Below are 15,000 nucleotides of genomic sequence, written 5' to 3'. Positions count from 1 at the left end.
AGAGGTAGCACATACACTAAAATAATCCGGTTAAAGGCTTATATTATAGGTTTCCATAGAATCTAGAAGTCAAGTGAACGGATATTCTTTTGCCAGGTGTAGAATCTCAATCCTCAATCTGGAAAGAGTTCCTAAATTTGGGTGTTGTATAGTTTTGCTTTTACCTCAGACATCGTTATTTTCTCTGTATGTTAGCAGTACGTCACAATGATGGCTGTTTGGTTGAACGCATCCTTTAATGACGACATCTCTCTCATCCCACAGTTGCGAAAAAGGTCAAGTTTTGTTTGACATTCTCTGGAAAGAAAGGAAAATGGAAAGAGGAGCAAATTAGACCAGTAACACTAGCAATGATAAAAAATATATAAATTATATAAGAAAGAAAATATAATATGACCTTTGTTCTGGACTTGTAATTTTGAGCTTATAAGGAAAGAGTTGTTCCCCTTTGTCTCTAGCCAATTGACTTTATTTACTTATAGTACCAACGGTTTATTTTCAAACTAGTTCAGATCTGTTTTCTGTTCCCGAATATTTGATATTCATATTTAATGAAACAGTGAGACATGTCAAATTTTATGTGGTATTTATAGTATTTCATTTACGAGCAAAGTATTTTTTTCAAAGTCTTAAAGGGCTTACTGATTTTAAACCTGATTTTAATTTTTAAAAACATACATCATTATTTTTTCAAATTATTACTTTTATATTTTGTTGTCCTTGTTACTAGTTGTTGTTATGCATAAAATATGTATGTAAACTGTGTATTTAGGCCAACAATAAATAATAACGTTTTCATAATATATGTATTCATGATTCAATTAAATTGACGTTAATCAGTCTTTAGTTATTGTTTTTAACAGCCATGTTTATGATTTGTACTCACTAGATTATACCAATCAGACTATAAAGATTAAAGGTTACACACAGTATTGTGTGTTGATATCTTTGATTTGGCTGGAGGATATTGTGAATATTTACCTTAATGCATATCATCAATAACACATCAGAATGGCATACCCAATAGTAGGATGCGCTATTTGTTCACTATTTTTCTTATTTATGCTATATTATAATGTCCACGAGTCCGATTATGTTATTGCAATTTTTTATCTCTATATAACGTATTTCTAATTGTGTATATATAGAGAAAGATAAAGTGAATAAATGTGACTCATATATAAGGGAACAACACAAAACAAACGACGTTCCGGCCTTTGGCCTTCTTCAAGTAAACATGGACTATGTTATATGTATTAGATTGTCATAATAGTTAAAGCATTATAGGTATAAATTTTAATGCATGTGTCACCAAAATTTGTTCAACCCTCTCCTTACCAAGTATAGGAAAATCGTCACATTCGTTACGATACAACCAACATTTTTCTTATTCAAATTTCTTTTCTTCATCATAAAATTTAAAGAAAATGAACAGTGTGTTGTAGAGTATGTTTTGCTAAAGAAGTTATGTATGACCAGAAGTGTATTGCTATTATGTCAGAATGATTAAAAAATCTATTTTTGTCTTAGTTGGGTGTGAAGTTTTTGGGAAAATCCTGAAAATGGCTGGTAAGGAGAGGGTTAATGCTATTTCTTGATTTCAATTTATCTTATCTGAAAGAACCCATACTCCATCATATCAGTCGAAGAAATCACACACAAAAAGTATGCAATAAACAACGTGCTGTGACTGAGTTCTTTACTGCAGTGAAATGTGCACGCGTAAACAGTCATAAACGGCTGAAACGGTATTTATGGTGACTCGTGGGTATTCGAAACAGTTCATTGATGGGTTATATATTATGTGCTTTACTGGAACTGATGCTGTCTCCACCAGCATTAATGAGCAGACGCTTAAGTGGTCGTCCACAAAGTGCATCAACCGCAGCAAATCTACAAAAGAAGTTGACGAACTTAATCGACTTATTGCTTGATAAAATAATCAGACATTTTACAAAGGCTTGGAGTTTCATAGATCGATATATCGTAGAGTTACAGAAAAAAAAAGAAAAAATTGAGCTTTATATAGCGCAATATCCACTTAATGTGTTCAACGCGCTTTGCAAGCGGTGCCTGGTCAATAGCAACATTTAACATGTAGGACGGAACATGACGCCTGTTATGCGATATTACAATTTTTCGGACTAAGACAACGCAGTTAACGGCCAGGTACTCATTTTACACCTGAGTACGGTGAGAGAATGTGAGTAAAGAGCCTTTTCCAAGGACTCAACTATGCGCCGAGCGCGAGACTCGAACCCAGGACCTTCCTATCCGAAAGCGAGTGACATACCACAAGACCACATAGCCGCACCAACAGAAAGGTTTGCGCCCGTTGGCTATCGAGATGTTCACATAAATGCATGATCAGATTGAAAGAGGAAGTTTTCTTGAAGTCGTAGAACACCCCCGCACAGTTCTCATTTAGCTTCAATTGACTTTTTTCCTTTTCTAAAGACGTAAGAGACACATCAAGCGCAAAATGTTAACAGTGATGGCGATGTGTAGGTGCATCGTTGGCGGCTTTGTGTGGATGGGAACGTGACTATGCTGAAATAAATTTGAAATGATAGACGGAAAGGACATAAACCGAGCTTTGTTTTGATGCCTTTGTCAATTTCGTATCTAGTATAGCTTTGAAGATACAACAGCGTCAAGACTTTTCAGGGACCTTGTATTTTATTCTGCGAAGTATAGGAACGAACACGAAAAGGTGTCTACGCGAATCTACCGTAAGCGAATCAGTGAAAATGTAAAGAAAAGTTTTGTTTTGTTTTGTTTTATTTGTTTGTTTTTTGTTGTTTTTTTTTTTTTTTGTTGTTTTTTTTTGGTTATGGTTTGTTTGTTTTTCTTGTTTGTTTGTTTGTTTGTTTGTTTTTGTTTTGTTTTGTCTTTTGTTTTTTTTTTTTGTTGTTTTTTTGTTGTTTTTTTGGTTTTGTTTGTTTTTTTTTTTTTGCTTTTTTATGTTTTGTTTTTGTTTGCTTTTACCCGAAATGGTCTATTATTATCTCCATTTAATCAATATTATTTTTCGGTCTAATTAAACATACCCAGCACACTTATAACTGATGGGTCAGGTATTTCCCCATCCATAGAACTGTAATATCTTTATATTAAGCACACTTAAACTATGTTTTTTTCTAAGGGTTCCACATTGGTCTTTGTGCTCTATTCAATACGGCAAAAAGTTTATTTATGCGGCAGGTCACTGTACGGAACTCTATTCCCACTTCCGAGTCAGTGAGTGTCCCGTCAATCTACCACGCCTTTTAGAGATCAATACTGTCGTACTGTGTGGAGAGAAAAAAGAATATATTTTAAAATTTGGCCAGAAAACTCGTCCTTCAAAATTCGATCTATTTAAATGATCCTCATCTTGACAAAAAAAACCTCTCAAACCTGGGACTTCGCAAATTCTTTGCAGAGCACGGCAGAATACGTGCATCCTGTCGAGAGCACGTCATTCATATTGAGCTTTTATTGAGCTTTTGTATAGCGCAATATCCACTAAATGTGCTCAAAGCGCTTTACAAGGGGCCCCTGGTCAACAGCAACATTTAACAAGTAAGACGGGACATGACGCCTGTTAGGCGATATTACAATTTTTTTTCCGACAGAGACAACGCTGTTAAAGACCAGGTACTCATTTTACACTTGAGTACTGTGAAAGAATGTGAGTAAAGAGCCTTTCTCCAAGGATTCAACTATGCGCCGAGCGAGGCTCGAACCCTGGACTTTCCGATCCGAAAGCGAGTGTTATACGACAAGACCACATAGCCGCACAACGGAGATTACCCAGTAGCTGGGGAACGACGTAATACTTGTATACATCACAAAGAGTGCACGTTTCCGCTGTGAACCCTCTCTATAATGTTTTTTTAATAATAAAATTTATAAAAAGAAAAAGAAAAAAATATATATGTATGTATACATGCAATGTGTGCTTGTGTCTATTTATTTATTTATTTATTTATGTATTTATTTATCCCATCATATCATAACATATAAAGCTATAGCATGTCATGCAGCTATATCATTATGATTAAATGTATTTAATACGATACTGTTTCACTATCGCAGTCACAAAAAGTTATAGGCATAGTTCCGATAGCGACCATAAAGACTGTTAATATATCGCCTTCATGAATAACTCTACGTCATCTGTGAGGATAGTGCCGGTGTAATTACATTCTTTCATTACTAAACTGGGAACCTGTTAGAAAGGAATCTGATAATTGAAAGTCTGCAACAACTTATAATATGTGGTTACTGAGCTTTAATTTTTTTTTTAAACTATAGTCATTCATCGGTTATGATTTGAATTTATTTTTAAAAGAAATGTTTAATTCATATATTTTTTTTTTTTTGCTTTGTTTCTTTTGTTTTGTTTTGTTTTTTTTGTTTGTTTGTTTTTGTTTTAATTTGTTTGTTTGTCAGTTTATTTTTTGTTTTTTTTTTAATTGGGGGGGGGGGTTCTTTGTTAATCAAATTAAAGCTTAGATTCTATTTGACTATTGCTCTTTCAGGCAGTAACATTTGCATTGAACTAAATGAGTGGAAAACGACCGCTAGTTTTATCACATTGGTTCTTATTGCTATTCACATATATAAAACATAGAAAGAAAATCTGTGAATCATTTTATCGATGAGCTTGTGTTACATTGTTGTGTCTTGACAAATATTATTTTTCGATTTGGTTGGTAACTGAGGAGAAACATTTTACTTTGTTATATTTTGATGGATTATGAAGATTTTTAAAAAAATCATAAATCTAATATTTGAAAATATAACAAGTCTCAGTTTTTAATTTTTAATAGATGGGGTCATTGTAGTCTTCTAATATATCAAACTGGGGTTTTCTCTTTTTTTAAACACCTTAAGTAGGTATATAAAAAGCTCAATATCCACTTAACGTGATCAAAGCGCTTTGCAATGAGTCCCTAGCAAACAACAACACTTAACTTATGGGACGAGACATGACGACTGTCAGGCGACATTACAATTTTTTTTACGACAGCGTTAACGCTTTTAACGACCAGGTACTCATTAATTTAACAATTCAGTACGATGACAAAATGTAAGTAAAGAGCTTTTTCCATGAACTCAACTATGCGCCGCTAAGAGCGGGACTCGAACGCAGAACCTTCCGATCCGAAGGCGAATGTCATACAGCTAGACCACATTGTCGCACAACCAAAATAAGATCAGAATTAGGACATTTCTGAAGTTTTAGAAAAAAAAGCACTGAACAAAAACGATTATTTTCACTCAACTTTTATAAGAAAAGCTTAAAAAACCAAGTGTATGCATAATATCTATTTGTGTGACTGTGTGGCCTCGTAGTATGACTCTCTCTCCTTGAAACAAAGGTCTAAGGTTTTAACCTCGTTCTAAGGGGCGCATAGTTGAGCCCTTGGAAAAGGCTCTTTACTCACCTACGTAATTATTATTGTTTTTATCAAGCCATTTTTATTAGTATTTTTCTACAAAATGATGTCAATCAGACTAAAAGTGACCAAAGGTACACACAGTTTTGTGTGTTGGTGCGTTATATCCGGCTGGCGGAACGTTGTGAGTAAATTACCTAAGCGTACGGCATCAATATAATTCATTGATAAAAAAATTTGTATAAGTGTTAAAGAATGTTTCTGCTTAGTTGTTTTTATAAACTTCAGGCAATAAAAATAACGGAAGTAATTAGAAAGGCAAGTAAAAATTTCTAACCGGAGATTAGAACACTCGGCAATTTATAGCCAAAACGTTTTGAATACCTGCTTTAGTCATTTAGGACATTGATTTCTAACAACGTAATTCACGTAAATTATGGCATTTTTTTAAAAAATCAAGAAACGATTAAGTCAATTGAGTTATAGCGGATGTTAACTGACAAAGTTATTAAGGGTCTGAACACAATTTCCGATTAAAAAGATTAAGAAAGGTACCGTTATCGTTCGATCGAAAATGCGAGGGCTGTCCCACACACACAAAAAACCCCCGGAAAATCCAGAGATCTTTTGATCCATTTCATATTTTTAAAGTCTGTCTATACGTTAAATGGAAGTGCATTTAAATTGCAAATTTCCACAAGGAGCACCAATATTGTTATTTATATTGAACACAAATGACGTCATAGTAAAAATGGACTCTCTTATTGAAAAAATGGTCAAAAGCTGACGTTTGAGATGTTGTACGATTTCTGCAAGCAAAAGAGCTAAGGCTAAAGGCATGCGGTAAATATTATGTATAATAAATAGGATTTAGAATGAGATCCATCGCATGCATGCCCATGTATCATGTCGAGTTGAACAAACACATAAAAAGTAATTTTAAAATAAAAGTGACAAATAATATGAGGTTTTAGTTTCTATCACTTTTAAGTTTTTCAATAGAACAAACTTAAGACGAATTTCACTTGGTAAAAATATCAAATTCAATTTTCAGCAATTGAATCACCTCGACATGATTACTGTTTTACGTCAGTGGATCAGATTATTATGACGTCGGGCGGGATGAAGCTGACAACGACAAATGAAACCTGAAGCTTGGAAAATAAAACCCGAGTACAATAATACGCAATGTGATCATATCGAAGTTCCTGTTATTTTGTTTATTGTCTCGTTGTTGTTGTTGTTGTTGTTGTTATTGTTATTGTTGTTGTTGTTGCTGCTGTTGTTGTTTTTGTTGTTTTCTTTTTGGTTGTCTTTTTTGTTTCTTATTTGTTTTGTTTCATGGACAGACTGGGGGATGGGGGGGAGGGTTGTTGGGTTTTATTTTCCTTTGTTCAATTTTACCCAATCGGCTCAAATCGGTTTTATCTGAGTGTAGTTTAAAAGCAAGAAATTGATTTGTTAGTAAAAAATATCAGACATGGGTTAATGATTTTTTTATCGTTGAAAATGACCCCAATCTTGTCATAAACAAACTCACACACCTGGAACTTTAATTAAATCCCAGGTTTGAGAGTTTTTGACAAGATGAGGGGCATTTTAATGGATCGATAACAGAAGGACGAAAATTTTGGATACGTGTTTTTGTTTTAGAGTACGTTGACAGTATAGGGACTCTAGCCACATAAAGTAAGCGTTTTCTTGCCGAATGGGGAAAATTATATTCTTCATTTTGACAGTTTTGGCAGTTAGCTTCTCTCTCTCTCTCTCTCTCTCTCTCTCTCTCTCTCTCTCTCTCTCTCTCTCTCTCTCTCTCTCTCTCTCTCTCTATCTCTCTCTCTCTCTCTCTCTCTCTCTATATATATATATATATATATATATATATATATATATGTCTATCCTTGTTTCTCTCTGTCTATCTCTCTCTCTCTCTCTCTCCCCTCCTGATCATCTCGCTCTCTCTCTGTCTCTCTCTCTCTCTCTCTCTCTCTCTCTCTCTTTCTTTCTTTCTTTCTTTCTTTCTCTCTTTCTGTCTTTCTCTCTCATCCAAGCTAGACCGTATAATTTAATCACATGTATACTCAAGCTGTAGAATAGATAGTTTTTCTACCCGTTTATTCGATAAGGGAATGTTTGGTTACCCAGAGAGGCGGGATGACAGAGTAGGTTGAAGAAAGTGATGGAGGTCAGGAAGAACTGGATTAATTGCCTGTTCCGACATAGTGCCAGTTTCTCAAAGAGAAAATGTATCATCTTGACAATGTAAGGTCGTGCGGCTATGTGGTCTAGTGGAATGACAACTAGCCTTCGGATCGGAAGGTCCTGGGTTCGATCCTCGCTCAGCGCATAGTTGAGTCCTTTGAAAAACGTTCTTACTCACATTCTCTCACCGTACTCAGTGGGTAAAATTAGTACCTGGCCGTTAACAGCGTTGTCTCTGTCGAGAAAATATGTAATATCGCCTAACAGCATCATGTCCGTCTAATTTTATGTTTCTGTTGGTCAGGGACCCCTTGTATAGCGCTTTTAGCACGTTTAGTGAATATCGCGCTATATAAAAGCTCAATATATTTTTATATTGTTTTTTTTTAATTGAAATATTTAAAATTCAACGAGTCGTTAGGGGTGGGAAGGGGGTTAACGAGGTCCAAAGATAATTTTTGTTTTCCTAAGTTGGGCGATGAAATTGATAAATTTTGAAAATGACTTCAAATGACAACAACAACAACAACAAAAAAATGAAACGTTATATTCATGAAAACATCCAGCACCGTTTCGACATAACATCACATGCTACATAAATTTCTCATCGTCAAGGTCTTTGGTAAAAATTCAAGGTCCGTTTAGTTTGATTTATGGATACGACTTAAAGAGAAATAATTGAGCTTTTGAGCTTTTTAAAACATGATTGGCCGTTTTTAAAGAATCCAGAGTTTACAATCCAAGTGATTACTTTTATAAGGTGCTGAAAACATGCACTGAAGGAGTGCATTCTGAATACATAAAAGTGCTACCTCTGCACCACAGAGAGAGGGGCTACCCAACTATTGGTAGCACGTCTGACCGGTAATCAGGAGGTTTGAAGTTGATCCAGTGGAGACAAGCTGATTATTTTGGGGATGTTCTATGTTTCCTGTATCTTTTTTTTTCTCATTCTATGTCTTTATCTGACTGTCTCATACACACTTTTACAACTCTTCATTCGCTATAAGGTGTCTCTGATCACATGAGGAATTTATGCAATGTTTCTTTTTTTGCGAAACCCGCCGAAACCCGACAAAGTTTTGGGACGGAGGCAGCAGTGTACACCAATGGGGAGTGAACATGAGACTATGGTTTTCGGCGGGTTTCCGCGGGTTTCGTAAAAAAAAAAAAGAAAAGAAACACCCATGTATGCGCTTTTATAAATCATTTTGTTTTATGATATTAGTTTCTTGTACTAAATGTACTTCAATTTTTGAGCGGGGGGGGGGGGGGGGTGGAGTCATGCAATGTGTTATGTTCCATCCCTTTATCATTGTCACTATATGAACAATCAGGGAAATCGGGAAAGAAAAACAAACCCAATACTTATCACGTATTCCCAATTGTAAGATTTCTCATGCTCAGACACTGAAGCCATTTATGCATTGTTCAAGGGTGAGATAATCGGGACGAGCAGGAAATGGAGCCATCCATCTTTTTCTCCATTTCCTCATTGACTGCGATCATGAACAACACTAAGGACTGTAGCCTGCTGGGACGGGTATGAGTCGAATAAGGTTTTAGTGTGAGTTTTATATAGTTCTTATTATATATAGGGAATGAGATTAGCGGAAGAGTAGCGTCCCTTGATTGGACGTCACCTTACACAGAGAACGTCAATTTGGTTTTGAAGTGTCTCAAGCCGCTTTCACCGAAAGCGAGGACGAGAGACGCATGTGCACAACCAACATGACGTTCTCTCTCTCTCTAATAACTTTTCCGCCGGTGACGTCACAGACTATGGGTGACGTCCAATCAACGGACGCTACTCTTCCGCTAATCTCATTCCCTATTGCTTACGGCTCACGACGGATGTGTGAGACACTGATCACTTTACGGTCGAATGTATCTAAAGGATGATTGAAGTTGACACAACTCAACCCTTGGTTATTGTTTTTAGACTCAGTTGAAATAGAAGAGACAGGATAATTTTTTATTCCAACTGCTTTTGTAATTTTCTGTAATTTGAAATCAGAAGAATTGTTTTGTACTATATCTACAAGATGTTAATCCATGGTTAATTACGACTGGCCTACAAAAAAAAATAACTTTTAGAGAAACTAAATTACTTATGATTAAGATGTCCGCTTAGCATAACTATGTTAAATACGACTGCAGTACGTTGACAATTTCAAGTTACAAAGGTTTTACATATGAAATTAAGAAATTAAGGAGCAGGCACCGGTGTAAGATAAAGAACTGAAATATTATATATGAAAGGTGCCAGGTTAAGCAAGAAAGAAAAATACAAGAAAAAAAACATCCCAAAAAATCAGTCGACCTCGACTGGGGATTGAACCTCAGACCATCTGAGACCGGTAATCAGAAGGTCTGAGGTTCGATCCCCAGTTGAGGTCGACTGATATTTTTGGGATGGTTTTTCATTTTTTTGTATTTTGCTTTCTTGCTTTGTCTGGTACCTTTCATACATACTTGTTCAGTTCTTTCTTTTACATGTTATACGTTAGGTCAGTGTGGCATAACGATATGATTTTTGCTTCAAATCCACAGGGTAGAATGCGATTACTCCCCCCTCCTCTCTCTCTCTCTCTCTCTCTCTCTCTCTCTCTCTCTCTCTCTCTCTCTCTCTCCCTCTCTCTCTCTCCACCCTGTTGTTAGGTAACGGTGATCAAGTAACATTGTCTGAAACACTCTATCAGAATCGATAATTTTGCAAAGAGAATAGGTAAACTGATATTGTTATGAACGCCAGTCATTCTACGATAAGACAGTCTTCCGGTAGATCTTGGTTCTGAAGTAAAGATCCCTTTAACTTTCTCCTTACTCGCCATTTTCAGGATTTTCCCCAAAACTTCACACCCAACTAACACAAAAATAGATTTTTTATCACTCAAACACGATAGCAGTCTAAGTTCTTGTCATACATAATTTCTTTAGCAAAACATTCTCTACAACACACTGTTCATTTCTTCAAATGTTATGATGTGCAAAAGAAATTTGAATAAGAATAATGTTTGTTGTATCGTAACGAATGTGACGATTTTCCTACAGTTGGTAAGACGAAGATTAAACACCGGGAACTATATAATTCTAACATGAAACCTGGTCATAACGTTTTCACAATGATATCGGGGGTGGGTGGGGGGGGTAAATGTGATGCGATAGAATGAATATTATTGTAAGCTATCAGTAATGAATGTCCAATAATCATTCTTACAAAGCTCGCAAGAATAACTGGTGATCAATAGTAAATTGGAGAAGAAGACGACGAGTAATGAGGAGGATAAGGCGGAGGAAGAGGAGGAGATAAAAAGGAGGGATGAGGCAGAAGAGGAGGGGAGGTGGTGGAGAAGAAGAAGAAGAAGAAAAAGAAGAAGAAGAAGAAGAAGAAGAAGAAGAAGAAGAAGAAGAAGAAGAAGAAGAAGAAGAAGAAGAAGAAGAAGAAGAAGAAGAAGAAGAAGAAGAAAGAAGAAGAAGAAGAAGGAAGAAGAAGAAGAAGAAGAAGAGAAGAAGAAGAAGAAGAAGAAGAAGAAAGAAGAAGAAGAAGAAGAAGAAGAAGAAGAAGAAGAAGAAGGAAGAAGAAGAAAGAAAGGAAGAAGAAGAGAGAAGAAGAAGATGAAAAGAAGTAAAAAAGAAGAAGAAAGGAGAAAGAGATGAGGAAAGGTAAAAGGAATGGAAAAGAATAAAAGAGAAGAGAAATTGGTGCAAGTAGGAGAAGAGGATGGAATGGAAGAGGAAATTGATAAGACAGTAGTTGAGAATGGAGAGAATGAAAGAAAAGGGAAAGGGACAGAGAGAGAGGGAGAGAGAGGGAGAGGGAGAGAGAGGGAGAGAGAGAGAGATGAAGAGGACAAGGGAAGAGAGAGAGAGAGAGAGAAATAAGTTTGTGACAGTATGTATATTTTGCCTATGGACCCCTGAGTGACATCAAAACAAACAAAAAACAATTATAAAGAAAACAATCTATTGAATATAGGTGAGTAATTGTGACCCATCGACTAAAAACGGTATTATATCGGGAAGAATCAGATTATATAATGACAAATTAAAGCCAAACTGATCACGAATATGACATTTTGGTATTTGGCGTTATAATATTGCGTACTCATTCTCCTCAATAAAAACATAAACTCAACACTTGTCTGATATATTTGGTTATAAATCATATTTTCAGCATAAATGTCACCCCGAAATAAAATCGTTTTGAGGTCATGGAATATAAATATTCTTGGTTTTATGTACGTTTTTTTTGTAAGTTACGCTCTTTAAGAATAATCATAATAAACAAAAATAAATCCAATCGCTTTAAAAAAAGAAACAAAATACCAAACACGGATAGTTTCGGGCTCAAAACCGTTCTTCGGCCAACAACATCGTGATATATGTATGTTTTTATTGTTTTTGTTATTATATTGGCTGAGGAAAGGTTTGAGCCCGAAACATTCCCAGTTTGGTATTTTGTTCTCTTCTGAAGCTGTTATATTCATTTTTGCTTACTACTTTTTACAGTCCACAGCTTCTAGCAGCTTGGTATAATAAGCCTTATAAGCAAATGTATGTAAACAAACAAACCAAAAGCAAATCTTTATCTGTTTCTCAACCTATGATTAATTCTTTTTTTAATGTAATCATGTAATTACAAGCAATAAATAGAAGTATGAAGACCCCGCTTATTTAAATGTTATTTGAAATGAATATTCTGCAAAATATTGAGAACCTGAATCGTTTTTTGATGTTAAGTACATTGAGTCGTGGTTTCTCATTATGATTTATTGTTTTCATTTACAAAATATTATTCGAAAATTGGAGCTAAATGTTTTTGTTTTGGGGTTTGTCTTTTGTATTTTGTTGTTCCGGTTTGTCTGTTTGTTTATCTCTTTCTAAAATATTATAATTTTTGTGTGAGTGTGAAGCTAGAAGCGTGGATTTGTGTGTATTTGTACATGTTCGGTGTTTGAGGGTTTGTGTGTCTGTTTGTAAGTACTTAATATGACTTTGTGTGTCTGTGTGTATGTGTGTGTATGTGTGTGTGTGTGTGTGCGAGAGAGAAAGAGAGGAGAGAGAGAGAGAGAGAGAGAGAGAGAGAGAGAGAGAGCACGTGAGCAAGCGCATATTTTGTGCAAATAGGAGTTTGGATCAAATTTATGTTTATAAAGCTGTACAAAGGTAAATATTATACTCAATAAAGCTGTATCTTCAATCTAAATAGTTTGTTTTGTTTTGTTTTTGTTTTTGTTTTTTGTGTTGTTTTTTTGTTGTTTTTTTTTTTTGGGGGGGGGGGGGGGGAACAAAGACCACACCTGAAACAGTTTTATTTGACAACTAATTTTAGAGAGAAATGAATGTTTACACTTCGTTTGTTTATTTTTTTAAAAAATATTATTTTAGCTTCCTTTCCAAATGTTTATTGACTGTCTTCGTGCGTTGCTCTCTTGTATAATATTATGGTTTCTGGCTCGAGGCAGGACTCCCACGTTCGAAGAGGAATGTCATTGAATATGATAGCCTTCGAGAAGGCGTATTAAAGATGATAAATGAAATAAATATTAACGTTCATATTATAATGTGAATAACAAGAGTCAAATGAAATGGAAATGGAAGCTTTAATTCAATTTTGATTAACGAGGACAGATGATGTAAACGTTTCGGAATTTCCCTTTGTCAACACGACACAATGCATTACATTCCTACATGAAGCATTTCGCGGATTCGCCATGTTTTATACAACTCTTTATTTATCTTCGCCTTCCTCCCCCTCTTAAGGTCTACTTTTTTAAAGGAATACTTTAATCGATTGATGTTTGAAATAAAAGTTATCTGGCCAAAATTAAATTTTAAAATAAATTTTAAAAATAATGAAATTCCCTTTATTCATCCCATAGAGGAATTTGTCTCGAGGGTCTATTCCAAGGGAAGACTAGAATAACCCAGGCATCAGCCGCAGTGCAGCGCCGCAAATTAAGCTAGGGCGAGGTAACTTGTTCAAGGCCACACAGCGCAGCGGCGGGTGATCGAATTCGGTACCTTTCGGGTATGAAGCAAAGACCGTACCGGTGAGCCACGCTGCCCCCTTTAATCGATCGATCTTTGAAGTAAAAGTTTTCTGGTCAAAATGAAATTTTCAAAATGTGATTCTGCCGATAACATAATATCATTAAATTATAATCAACAAGTTATCTGCCGTACTTTGGGAAGACACGATTTTTAAAATTTAGTCAGAAAACTAGTCCTTCAAATGTGACCCTCCATCTCAAAACGGTATTATGTCGGGATGATTCACAGCCCAAAAAGTGAACTTAGAGATAGAATGATGAGAAATTGAAGCTTAGAAGTTTTTGCAATGCAAGAAATAGTCTTTATGCTCCACCATAACTTACAGAAATTAAACCCAAGTTGGATATTTGTGGCTATGAATTCAATTTCCCTTACCGAGTGGATCCCGACATAATACCGCTTTGATACGGTGTGTCACAAATATCGATTGATTTAAATAAACCTCATCTTGGCAAAACCTCTCAAACCTGAGATTCAAGGCAGACTCAACTATGCGCCGCTTTAAGTGGGACTCGAACTCAGGACTTTCCGATCACCCGAAGGCGAGTGTCATACCACAAGACCACATAGCCGCCGCAGATAGACCCAGCTAATTAATCTATTATGGAGAGTACGGGGAGTTAGATTAAAGCCACAATTGAACATGGGGTCAGTCAATACGAGCCCATTGGCTTCTTTCTATCTTTAATTTGAGCCTAAAGGAAACGCTTCAAGGACATTTATCACTCGGGGAAACAAATTATTCCTTCATGTCATTCTCAATGAGAAGATGGGAATTGCTCTAATTGTCATCATCGTCCTCAATAGATCACCAAACACGCGATGCGGTGATAAATAACAAGTTGCACTGCGTTCATGTCGGTTAAACAGTCGGAGAAATTGTATAACTAGGTTTTAGACGTGCCCCTCTGCCAATTCCCAGGCAATCCAGACAAATTATAAAGAGCAAGATGCTTGAATTGGAGCTGTCGTGTCGGGTACGATAGCTCAATCGATAGAGCACTCACTCGAATCACATGCAATGAGGATTTGATCCTGGGTTGAATTGTAGATATTAATGAACCCCATTTCCACCAGGTGGTGAGAGTGTAAGTAAGTCTGGCAGCTGGGAGTGTTTGATCTGGTTGAAAGTGCTTTGCGACTAAATAGCGTCGTTTTTAAAGGATGACAATCATTAAGTTATCGTCTGATTTAAAATTAAAGATAGACGTCTATGAAAAATTTGTGGATGAAATTGTGCCATACAAAACAAGACAGAAAAATACGAGAAAACTATATCCCCCAAAAAAATCATCTCTCTTGATTTGGGATCAAACCTCAGGCCGGTAATCAGGAGGTCTGAGGTTCGATCCCC

At 35.9% G+C, this 15,000-nt stretch overlaps 1 protein-coding gene across 2 annotated transcripts in view; it reads right to left on the bottom strand.

The window, feature by feature from the left end:
- The window catches only part of LOC144967302 (uncharacterized), a 118,083-nt gene that overhangs the window by 26,712 nt on the left and 76,371 nt on the right, over positions 1-15,000 (bottom strand). For both annotated transcript variants that reach the window (XM_078904362.1, XM_078904361.1), the window contains one exon: positions 1-297. This exon is cut by the window's left edge and continues 1,067 nt beyond it. The gene's annotated coding sequence lies outside the window, so the exon portion shown is untranslated. The remainder of the gene's footprint in view (positions 298-15,000) is intronic.

The sequence above is a fragment of the Berghia stephanieae genome, chromosome 3 (assembly GCF_034508935.2).
Source record: "Berghia stephanieae isolate SIO BIC M18660-M18661 chromosome 3, UCSD_Bste_1.3, whole genome shotgun sequence".
NCBI lineage: Eukaryota > Metazoa > Mollusca > Gastropoda > Nudibranchia > Aeolidiidae > Berghia > Berghia stephanieae.
The sequence above is the reverse complement of the archived record's forward strand: the minus strand, read 5'-3'. Positions and strand labels throughout refer to the sequence as shown.